The sequence below is a fragment of the Dendropsophus ebraccatus genome, chromosome 6 (genome assembly GCF_027789765.1).
Source record: "Dendropsophus ebraccatus isolate aDenEbr1 chromosome 6, aDenEbr1.pat, whole genome shotgun sequence".
Taxonomy (NCBI): Eukaryota; Metazoa; Chordata; class Amphibia; order Anura; family Hylidae; genus Dendropsophus; species Dendropsophus ebraccatus.
Genome location: NC_091459.1, coordinates 120,773,797 through 120,786,734, shown reverse-complemented (window position 1 = coordinate 120,786,734; position 12,938 = coordinate 120,773,797). Strand labels below are relative to the sequence as shown.

Here is a 12,938-nt window from a genome sequence, read left to right as displayed (position 1 = left end):
GGAACATAGTCCATGTAACATTGTGGATTCACACAATAAAAAAGGGTGCGATGTACATTGCCAGAAATAACTATATATATATATATATATATATATATATATATATATATATATATATATATATATCTCAAATAAAATAGTTTTCCTAGTAGCCATTTCTAATGTATCACCACAAAATATTCACTAAAACACAAGTAATAAATAAAACATGAGTCCATGATCATCATAGAAAATGCTTTAATATAACTTATGTAAATTAAAATAAAATGGTTATCAGACATTTCCATGTGTGCAGACAGTCTTGGATTTCAGCATTCAGTCTTGCTCTCAGACTTGCGACATGTATTTTCCCTGTGGACGATCTAAACAAGACAAAAATAGACGAGTCTACGCTTCAGACCTCTGTCGCTTCTCTCCGTAACATAATTGCTCAATGCGGTTTTCCAACTCGAAAGCATCAAGTCTCTCCTTTGCATTCAAGGCCAACATATCAGATATAAGGACACGCACTTCATTCGGCATAGACTTTTTATTCTTTAAAGGAATCTGAAGCTCAAAGTTAGGGTTCTCTAGCAGCACCTCTCCGACAGAAATCTAATTCTTTCCTTGACAGATATATATACCTTTGCAGAAAATGAAAAATGCAGTTTTGTGAGAAAAAAAAAGGAAAGCTGTAGAAATATACAGGAGAAACAGACTAGTTTGATGAGTGGGGCCCTGAACCCCCAAGATGATCAGCAGAGTGCATGTGCAGTAGGGCATACTTAAGTTTTGCAGTCCCTAAATATCAATGTCCACATACATATTCTTACAAATGACCAGTCTGAACTACAGTACCAAATCCATATATATATATATATATATATATATATATATATATATATATATATATATGCACATTTGTGTATACTGTAATGCTGCAAAAGGACTGTGTGCCACTTAGTTCTGCAAGATAGCACATTTCTGGCAGAGGGCCTCACAAACAATTGCTGGATCATTTGTGCAGCCCTTTATGACTATCAGTCCTAGGCCTCACAACCCTTATTAGAAGTTTGATGACATTGTTTTGAACTGCCAAGAAAAGTCATCAGCCAACAAACAAGTATTTTCTCGTCAGCTGCTGTTTGGCTCTATTACACAACAAGTGATGTCGGCCTCTTAAGTCAACAATAATTGAGTGAACTTTCAACGTTCATGTTCCGCCAAGCCAGACTGCTCGTCATTTGAGTCCTGGTGGCTGGAGAAGTTGGATGCAGCCTAGGGAGTTGTGGAAAACATTTGAATCACTCCCAATGGGACTGTTGATGGATAACAAACCTTGTACTTGCCCATCTCTTTAAGTCCCATAATAAGTAAATGAAGAGGCAGGACATATTTGCTTCACTGCTGCTCCATTCATTTTAGAAACAAGAAACCCCCATTCTCCTGACTGTTAGGGTTCCTAAAATCTTGGGATAACCACTTGAAGCCATGTTTGCGTAAGACAAGCCTTGCTGTTATTATTTTTTTTCACCAATTTATTTTGGTTGTGCATACTTTACATATGTACACTAAAACCCATCTGTGTCTCCAACCAGTAACACCCCACACCTACCCAGCAGCTCTTTGTTTGAATCCGCATCCCTAAAGGTAATCATTTCCATCATCGCCCAAAAAAGAATTCCAAGAGAAAAGATATCCGCTTTTGCTGTGTAACGCCCTTCAAAAACCTCTGGCGCCATGTAGAAATCCGAGCCACAGGCTGAGGAGAAGCGATTCTGGTTCACATTTACGTTACCTTGGCAGACTTTACTGAGACCGAAATCAGCTACCTGGGGGGAGAGAAACGTACGTCAGCTTCCCCCCGCTACACAGACAATGCACAAAGGTAGAGAACATAAACACATTAGTGAAGATATTCAGACGTCTTCATTAAGTTTCTAAGGCGTCACAGTCCGGATGCAATGAAATGTGCAAATGTTTGTGAACCTATTAAGAGTTTTATAGCAGTCACACCTCATGTTAATAGGTTTTATCCAATATATGACTCTTAACTATGCGCCCAAAGCTACAAAACTAATTACTAATTTTATTCTTTTTGACATCACAGAATGAAGCATCTTGCACCTTCACCCATACAATGAAATATGCCATAAACAACTGGGCGGAGATTTATTAAAAGGCTAAGATTTTTTTTTTAGGCGCAGATGGGTTCAATCAGCGTAAAAATATTCGCAAATGGTCTATTTGTGAATATTTCATTTGCATCGGGCCCATCTGCGCCTTTTGCGGCAGTAAGGCGGGGGGCGTTATGGTGGGTGATGCCCAAATGGGCGTCTTTCAAAAGGGGTGTGGCTTACAAAGGGGCATGTAAAAATTCTCATTCAATTATTTTTACCGCGGCTACATGTACAATTAACCAATATATTGATTTAGGCTGGATTCACACTGCATTTTTGCAATCCGTTCAACGTATCCGTTTTTAATTGGTTACTTTTAACGGACAGAAAAAACATAGTCAACACTACTTATGTGTCTGTTAACCCTTAGAGGACCGGGCCAATTAAAATTTTTGCGTTTTCGTTTTTTCCTCCTTGTGCTTAAAAGGCCATAGCACTTGAATTTTTTCACCTAGAAACCCACATGAGCCCTTATTTTTTGCGTCACTAATTGTACTTTGCAATGACAGGCTGAATTTTTTCATAAAGTAAACTGCAATAGTAGGAAAAATTCAATGTGTGGTGAAATTGAAAAAAACAAAACGCGTTTCTTTTATTTGGAGGGTATTTGTTTTACGCCGTTCGCCCTGGGGTAAAACTGACTTGTTATATATGTTCAAGTCATTACAATTGCAACGATATGTAACATGTATAACTTTTATATTATGCGATGGCTTGTAAAAAATTCAAAGCATTGTTAACAAATAGAGATGAGCGAACCTTTAGCATGCTCGAGTCCATCCAAATCCGAACTTTCGGCATTTGATTAGCGGTGGCTGCTGAACTTGGATAAAGTCCTAAGGTTACGTGGAAATCATGGATATAGTCATTGGCTGTATCCACGTTTCCAGACAACCTTAGAGCTTTATCCAAGTTCAGCAGCCCGCGCTAATCACATGCCGAACGTTGGTGTTCAGATCGTGTCGAACCTGAACCCGGTTCGCTCATCTCTATTAACAAATATATGTTCCCTAAAATCGCTCCATTCCCAGGCTTATAACGCTTTTATCCTTTGGTCTATGGGGCTGTGTGAGGTGTCATTTTTTGCGCCATGATGTGTTCTTTCTATCAGTACCTTGATTGCGCATATGCGACTTTTTGATCGCTTTTTATTAAAATTTTTCTGGATTTGATGCGACCAAAAATGCACAATTTTGCACTTTGGGATTTTTTTTGCGCTTACGCCATTTACTGTGTGAGATCAAGAATGGGATAAATTAATAGTTCGGCGATTACGCACACGGCGATACCAAACATGTTTGTTTATTTATTTATAACATGGGAAAAGGGGGGTGATTCTGACTTTTATTAGGGGAGGGGGCTTTTTACTAATAACAACACTTTTATTTTTACTTTTACACTTATACTAGAAGCCCCCTGGGGGACATCTAGAATAAGTGCACTGATGTCTCATTGAGATCTGTGCTGTATAGATATGCAGCACAGATCTTGACATTGATTGCTTCCGGCTGCTGCAGCTGGAAGCAATCGAGTGCCGAGCCGGGGTCAGCGCCGTAATGGGGCAGGGTAAGTTGTGAGGATCGCTCCTCCGGGACAACGTCCCGGAGGAGCGATCCTCCCCACTAGACACCAGGGAACGGCTGCATTCGGTAATCGGATGCAGCTGTCAATCCTTTATATTCAAAATTCTCTTTTCCTAAGAAAGATAGTCATGCCACATAAACTAATTATTACTGTAACATCTATAACATGTCTGCTTTATGGTGATGTCATTTGGTGAACGTCCTTTTACTTGTTAGGATGTTAGAGGGCTTTAAAATTTTGCAGCGATTTTTCAAATATCAGGAAAATGTCAAATTCTGATTTTATTAGGGACCAGTTCAGTTCTGAAGTGGATTTGTGGTGCCTGTATGCTAGTAACCCCCATAAATCCCTCCACTGTAAAAACTGCACCCCTCAAAGTATTCAAAGTAACATTTCATAAGTTTATGGCTCAGGGAAGAAACAGAGTGCTGCACATCACACCTATGGCTGATACTAGTGCCGCTTGGCTAAATATAAAACACATCAGAATTTTGTGTATGAATTGATCAAGCCATACTGCCCCATGTACCTCGTGCAGGTATCTGATACACATGGGTCCCTACACTAAGTCCACACCGTGCCAGTCAGTGGCCACCAACCCCGCAGGCGTGCACAGCCAGGGAACGGGGGCCATGGGACGGCCCTGCGACCCCCATGCCACAGGACCAGACCCAAAAACACCACACCAGAACCCGGCCAGCACCGCCGGCGGAGAAGGTCGCCCCTAAGCAGCACAAGTCTGGATAAGGTATTGCGCTCACCATAGCTGCAGCTTTTTGGGTCTGGTCCTGTAACATTGGGGTTGCAGGGCCGTTCCATGGCCTCCCTTCCCTGCATGTGCACGCTTTGCGGGGTTGGCGGTCGCTGACCGACACGGTGTGGAGTTAGCGTAGGGACCCGTGTGGACCAGAGGACCTGCGCGGTGGTACACGGGGCAATATGGCTTGATCAATTCATATACAGACACTCTGGTGTTGATTTTTAATATAGGCCTAGCGGCATTAGTATCAGCCATAGATGGGATGTGCAGCCGTTCCACTCTCTCCAGTTCGTGTTTCACAGTTCTCCCTCTCTGAACAGCTAGCACTCCTTTATAAGACCCACATGACCAAAATTAGCAGGATATGTGGCCACTGACTGGCACGGTGTGGACTTAGTGTAGGGACCCATGTGTATCAGATACCGGCACGAGGTACATGGGGCAGTATGGCTTGATCAATTCATACACAAAATTCTGATGTGTTTTTTATTTAGCCAAGCGGCACTAGTATCAGCCATAGGTGTGATGTGCAGCACTCTGTTTCTTCCCTGAGCCACATTTTATTTCTCTCTTTTCTCCGTGTTTTGCACTCCTCCTGGTGAGACCCACATGACCGCAATTAGCAGGAGACACCTGAGTGCACATGGTTTTAATCCCTCCTGTTTTTTTCCCATTCTGTTTGCTGCAGCTATGGTGAGCGCAATACCTTATCCAGACTTGTGCTGCTTGGGGGCGACCTTCTCCGCCGGCGGTGCTGGCCGGGTTCTGGTGTGGTGTTTTTGGGTCTGGTCCTGTGGCATGGGGGTCGCAGGGCCGTCCCATGGCCCCCGTTCCCTGGCTGTGCACGCCTGCGGGGTTGGTGGCCACTGACTGGCACGGTGTGGACTTAGTGTAGGGACCCATGTGTATCAGATACCGGCACGAGGTACATGGGGCAGTATGGCTTGATCAATTCATACACAAAATTCTGATGTGTTTTTTATTTAGCCAAGCGGCACTAGTATCAGCCATAGGTGTGATGTGCAGCACTCTGTTTCTTCCCTGAGCCACATTTTGTTTCTCTCTTTTCTCCGTGTTTTGCACTCCTCCTGGTGAGACCCACATGACCGCAATTAGCAGGAGACACCTGAGTGCACATGGTTTTAATCCCTCCTGTTTTTTTCCCATTCTGTTTGCTGCAGCTATGGTGAGTGCAATACCTTATCCAGACTTGTGCTGCTTGGGGGCGACCTTCTCCGCCGGCGGTGCTGGCCGGGTTCTGGTGTGGTGTTTTTGGGTCTGGTCCTGTGGCATGGGGGTCGCAGGGCCGTCCCATGGCCCCCGTTCCCTGGCTGTGCACGCCTGCGGGGTTGGTGGCCACTGACTGGCACGGTGTGGACTTAGTGTAGGGACCCATGTGTATCAGATACCGGCACGAGGTACATGGGGCAGCATGGCTTGATCAATTCATACACAAAATTCTGATGTGTTTTTTATTTAGCCAAGCGGCACTAGTATCAGCCATAGGTGTGATGTGCAGCACTCTGTTTCTTCCCTGAGCCACATTTTGTTTCTCTCTTTTCTCCGTGTTTTGCACTCCTCCTGGTGAGACCCACATGACCGCAATTAGCAGGAGACACCTGAGTGCACATGGTTTTAATCCCTCCTGTTTTTTTCCCATTCTGTTTGCTGCAGCTATGGTGAGCGCAATACCTTATCCAGACTTGTGCTGCTTGGGGGCGACCTTCTCCGCCGGCGGTGCTGGCCGGGTTCTGGTGTGGTGTTTTTGGGTCTGGTCCTGTGGCATGGGGGTCGCAGGGCCGTCCCATGGCCCCCGTTCCCTGGCTGTGCACGCCTGCGGGGTTGGTGGCCACTGACTGGCACGGTGTGGACTTAGTGTAGGGACCCATGTGTATCAGATACCGGCACGAGGTACATGGGGCAGTATGGCTTGATCAATTCATACACAAAATTCTGATGTGTTTTTTATTTAGCCAAGCGGCACTAGTATCAGCCATAGGTGTGATGTGCAGCACTCTGTTTCTTCCCTGAGCCACATTTCATAAGTTTATTAAACCTTTGGGTGTTTTGCAAAAATTTAAGCAAGTTGGAGGAGAAATTTAAAATTTTAATTTTTTGGGCAGATATTCTATTTTAATCCATTTTTCCTCTAACACAGCAAATACTAACTGAGAAATGGAACTCACACTTTATTCCCCTTATTCCAATGTTTCTAGAAATCCCCCATATGTGGCCACAGTGCGCCACCTGACTCAACCACAGACCGCAGACATGACAGAGACCTGGGGAATTTTGGGGTCTTTTTTGGGGGGGAGTCCCAGACATTACAGGGGGAAGGAAGGGGGGCCTAGGGAGAGCATTACAGCAGTGGTGACAGGAGGAGGCAACGTGCTGCAGCCTCCTCCTGCCGCCCAATCAACCTGCTGCACAGAATCTCCCCTTAGACTAGGTGTTTATGGGATTAACTGCCCGGGGGGGGGGGGGGGGGGGGGGGGGGGAAACGGGAGACATATCTACAGCAACCCCACTGTCCAGCATCAGTACGTCGATTTGGGTAGAGAATAGTGATTGGTTCCCTTTAATAAAATTTAACTAACAAGTTATATGAACCCGAAAATGTGCAACTTGTCCTCACTAAGGGTACGTTCACACTCATCGGACCCGCAACTGATTTTTTGCTGCGGATCTGCAGCAGATTTCATTTAAATAACTGAACACAGCATCAAATCTGCACCATCAAATCTGCTGCAGATCCTGTAGGTGTGAACGCACCCTACCGTAAGGGGGCATTCACATGTGTAGTGCATGGAACGGATTATTGAAACTCCCAACATCATGTATTGTTATGAATAGAGACGAGAAAATCGATCTAAACAAAGCAAAGCGTTTCGTTCGATCGGCGCCCAGCTCGAGCCCATGGCCTTTCAGCGCCGCTTCGCTCCCTGACACTCCTCCCAGTATGCTGGGAAAAGCTGGATCCGATTGGATCCAGCTTTTCCCCAGCACCTGGGGTAGAGCAGCAGGGAGCAGAGCAGCACTGAAAGGTCGTCAGCTTGATGAGCAGAGCACTGATCAAACAAAGCGATTTGCTCATCTCTAGTTATGATGCCAGGAGCTCCAAAACAGTCAGTACAATACCATGAACACATATGGTGCCTTCACACACACCAGATCCGCAGCAGATAATTTGCTGCGGATCCAGTGCCCGTTCATCCCAATGAGAATAGATACTCGCAGCGGGAAGTTAACCCCCCCACCAGCCGCAGCATACATCACCTTCTCCGCACTACGGCTGGCTTCGGGGGTTCTCGGCTGGACGTCCCGCTCAGCTAATCAGTGGCAGCAGCGGAGTGGCTAAGTGGGTCGAGCAGACACCGGGAACCCCTGAAGCAAGCTGAATCGTGGAGCAGGTAATGTATGCTCTGGCCAGCGGGGGGTTAACTTACATACACGCAACGGGATGTCAATCCCACTGCGAGTATGTATTCTCATTGGGATGAACGGGCAGTGGATCCGCAGTGGATTTCACAGCAAATTCGCAGACTGAAATCCGCTGTGAATCCGGTGTGTGTAAAGGCACCTTTAGGGTACGTTCACACTTACCGGATCCGCAGCGTATTTTCTGCTGCGGATCCGCAGCAGATTTTATTTAGATAACTGAACACAGCATCAAAATTGCACCATCAAATCTGCTGCGGATCCTGTGTGAACGCACCCTTAAAGTGACTGTACCACCAGGCCCAGGCAGAAGCACTGGAGGTGGGCCGATCCACCCTTAGTGGGAGGAAACCCCCGCCCCTCTATGATAGGGTTCCATTGATTCTAATGAAGTCACGTCATGGAGGGGCTGGGGTTTCTTCCCACTGGGGATGGGTCGGCCCGCCTCCAGTGCTTCAGCCCGGTACAGTCACTTTAAACTGTTTTGCATGCTGGGAGTTCTGATAATCCGTTCTGCTGTACAACTTCTGTATATACGGACTATGGGGGAGATTTATCAAACATGGTGTAAAGTGAAACTGGCTCAGTTGCCCCTAGCAACCAATCAGATTTCACCTTTCATTCCACACAGACTCTTTGGAAAATGAAAGGTGGAATCTGATTGGTTGCTAGGGGCAACTGAGCCAGTTTCACTTTACACCATGTTTGATAAATCTCCCCCATGTGTGAAATGTGAAACTAGGGACTAAGACGGTATTTCCTCATAGGCTATGTTCACATGACGTGACCACCCGGCCGTTCCGCGACCCCGGACGGGTCACAGAACGGACGGTCTTAGCCCGAGTCATTCTGGCCGGTACTTAAAGGGAATGTACCATCAGGCCTGGGCTCAAGCACTGGAGGCGGGCCAACCCACCCCCAGTGGGAGGAAACCCCCGCCCCTCTATGACACTGCTCCATTAGAAGCAATGGAGCTGTATCATAGAGGGGTGGGGGTTTCCTCCATCTGGGGGTGGGTTGGCCCGCCTCCAGTGCTTCAGCCCGAGTCTGGTGGTACATTCCCTTTAAGTACTGGCGGGTGATCTTGCTTCACTGTGTGAATTGATAGGTCTTTCTGCGGCTGGAATTCACTGAATTCCGGCCACAGAAAACGGACATGTCAGTTTTATCCGGCACCGTATGGGATCCCGACCGGAGAGCATACGATGTATGTACGCTCCGGCCGGGATCCCATTGAACATAGGGCTATGTTAAACACCGAAAAACTACGGCCGTAGTTTTACGTAGTGTGAACATAGCCATATACTGTACAATATGAATGCACTCTACAACAGCTATGCAACTACAGCTAATACAACTACAACAGCTATGCATCGTTAGAGGATGACCCGGTGGGGGGTGGTTGTGTGTCTTCCATCATGTTCGGAATGCACTCTAATCCAGTGTGTGGAAACTAAAGGGGTGAAGTGTTTATCCTGTTTCCACAGGTTACACCAGAACCCTCACATATTGGGAGATGAGAGGTCTTTTACATTCTCCATAGGATTTATTGTATTAGTGTGGTGTTGAGTGTCCTGCTCTTTCTACAACACTGTGCACAAGCCCCAAGGAACCATATGAAGAACCTGTCAGTCAGCTAAAGGTCAGTCCTAGGATGAAATGCTGGGCCTTGTGGTCCTACTATCTGACACTGACAATTTCTGAGGTAAAAACGCCCACCTTTAGCTCTGGGCCGGCCGCCCCCTGGGACACCAGGACGTTTTCTGGCTTTAGGTCCCTGTGCACGATCTAGTTGCGGTGCAGGAAGGACACGGCGGCCGCCAGCTGCTGCATACAATGGCGGTGGAGCCGGGGCTCGAGGCAGCGGCTCAGGAGGAAGTCGTTCAGGTTCCCGCCATCGCAGAACTCCGTGACGAAACACAAGAAAACGGCGTCATCCCCCGCGCCCGACCGCCGGCCCTTCAGGCAAGTCTCCACCAGCAGCAGGTGGTGCTCTGTCTTGTATCGGTGACTGATGGGCTGCACAGAAGACGCGTCGGTACCGCTCTGTAAGAGGCACTCCTCCATGCGGATAACGTTGTGGTGCTGGCTTTTTATACTCCGGAGAGCCCAGAACTCCTGCAGTGCCATTTCCACCGTCTCAGGCTTGCAGTAGCAGGTCCTCTTCACCGCCACCCTCAGGCCTGTGTCAGTCTCCAGCGCCTCATACACCACGCCATAGCTGCCTCTTCCCACCTCACGTAAGAGCTGGTATTTGCACGACTGGTCGGCCATGATGTTTTTTCTTCACACACACAGATAGATTTACCTCAGACCCTAATGTGGCGGGAAAAGGCTCAGGCAAACGGAACTAACCGTTTGACCACGCCCACATAACGCTGTAAACGGCAGGATGTCTATTTCTGCTACCCCTCTCTCATGTTTGTAGTTCATACATTTTGGAACCATGAAAAAAATTAAAAAGGATATAAACCTGGAGATTCCTTCTCTTTGGGCAGGTTCACACTATTTCACTTTATAGTCTGTACTAAAATCTGTATGAATTCTGCCATCAAACTGCATCTAGGTCACAGTTTGCCAAAGTGAATCTGTGGCCACCCCTGACACTCCCCCCTCCCCCCAAACTGCCCATATCATTGCGTTGCCACGGTCTTTTCACGTTCGGAGCTATTCCTCAGGGTCCAAATAGCTCCGGGTGCTGTTTATTTCGTGAAACAATTGTGTAATTTGGAGGAGATGTGTCAATGAGTCAGGGCTTAGAATATCCGTGCCCTAGGCTTAGCTAGTGATGAGCAAACACCGGAAAAATGTCCCGTATTCTGTCTGCGTAGCCGGAAACAAGCAGTCAGCGCTCAATTCCCGGTGTCTGGAGAAAATGGATGCCTCCTTAGGGCTGCCAGAAAAACATGGATACCGGCTATGGCCAAGTTCCCACTGCGTAAGTTTTTTAGTTATCACGGCCATTGTAACAACGGCCATGATTACTATGGTACTCACGTAGTGGTACCTTCTAAGGAATCGCGTCCGGATACCCTGCGGTGCCGCAAAAATAACTGACATGTCAGTTTTCTCCGGCCGCTATTCAGTGAATAGCGGCAGCAGAAGACCCTGTCAGTTCAAACAATAGCATGCTACATTGTGTGCAGCGGAGAATTTGTATGCACCCGCATCCATATTCAGCGGCTGTAAAGATCATCAGGCCCTTACTGCAGTATCGGCCAGGGATGATCTTTTCTGACACAAGTGTGAACATAGCATTTGGCTGTATGCATGTCTTCTAGGACTTTCTCAAGCCGCATCTAACTTCTCCAGACGCCGGGAGTTGAATGCCGAGTGTTTGTGTTTGGCCACACGGTCAAGCACGGACATTTTTCCAATGTTCACTCATCACTTCTTACAGTGCCTCTCTCTTCTTGCTGCTCTCCCTTTTTCTTAGCTGCATCCCTGAGACAGGACAGCCAGCCTCATAGCCCCTGCCTCATTGACACCGCTCCACTGGATTAAAAGATAATTTTTCTGAAATGGACGTCACCAGGAGCTATTTGGACTGCACATGAAATGACCATGGCAACACAATGGTATCAGTAGTTTGGGGGGGTCGGTGGAGCCTACAGATTTGCCTTACACCAGGAGAGTAGGCCTTAGTCCCCCACTATATACCCCTTTTGCCTGTAAATGTAATGCTGGGTCGCACAGACCCCTTGATTTAGCACAGTGGCCGTCCCACAGCCCGGATGTGATAAGATTATTAGCATATTTGGGTATTTTCCTGTGCAAAAATCAGTGAAAGTACAAAATTGCCATTTTTGTCACATCAAATCCATAAAAATTGTAATAAAAGATGATTAAAAAGTTGCATACATGCAATCAAAGTACAGATAGAAAGCTCCATAAACCAAAGGATAAAATCGTTATAAGGATGGGAATAGATCAATTTTAAACACATTTAGTTTTTTTACAAGGTTTTAATTTTTTAAATGTCAGATAAAATAAAAGTTATATAAATTCCATATCATAAAGTCCGGCCAAAATTATTTTTTGATATGGTATTATTTCCCCATTTTTTTTTACAATACAGAATAAAAAAAACAACTCTACAGTGCCCCTTTAAATAGATCTTTTTTTTAATGTATGCTTGTGTTGCACAGTGACATACTGCAGTGCTATGATGATTTTAATTATTAAAGGGGTATTTCCCCCCAAATCTTTTTTGATTTAATGAATTGCCCACCCGTAGCTTTCCGTCTTTTCAATATACATTTATTATGGATTCTGCACAGTTTTGCTGGTTTCTTGGATGCACTCACTGCCCCGGTCGCATAAAATCATCAAAACTCTGTCCAGTCCGACACCACTCCCTGCTCCTGGCCCGCACCCTCCGTCTCGGCATCACGTGTCCTCCATCTCTTCAATGGGCAGGGTTAGCAATTATAACCCTGCCCACTTAAGAGAGGGACGATAGCCTTATAAGTTATGCTGCACTGCCGGCACGAACATACATACATTACCCTCCCGGTGATCACCCCTGCCCCCTCAACCGCCCCCCAACTGTCAGAACCGTCCAGGCCCGCTACTGTGTGCCGCCTGCTGTACCAGTCCCCCAGCCCGGGGCAATCGCATCTGCACCAAGATACCCCCCCAAATCTGCTCTCAGCCCCGGGCCCGGCGGCACTCCTGTTATCTGTGCCGCCCACCCGCATCAGTCCCTAGCCCCTGGGTGATCGCATCTGCCCCCACCCAGCACTGAGACCCCCCCAACCCCGCTGTCAGCCTCCTGTTATCTGTGCTGTACACCAGCATCAGTCCCTCTCCCTCTGGATATACTCTGGCTATCGATCCCCCCCGCACAAAGACTGTGACAGGGCTGAAAGCCGGGTTGGGGGGGGTCTCGGTGCGGGGTGGGGGTAGCAGCACAGATAACAGGAGGGCCGTCGGCCCGGAGCTAACAGCGGGGTTGGGAGGCTGATGCGATCACCCAGGGACTGGGGACTGATGCG

General features: G+C 47.0%; 1 pseudogene; it reads right to left on the bottom strand.

Annotated features, from left to right (window-relative positions):
- Positions 1-387: 387 nt before the first annotated feature.
- LOC138795042 (serine/threonine-protein kinase PDIK1L-like) lies at positions 388-10,215 on the bottom strand (annotated as a pseudogene).
- Between the last annotated feature and the right edge of the window lie 2,723 nt (positions 10,216-12,938).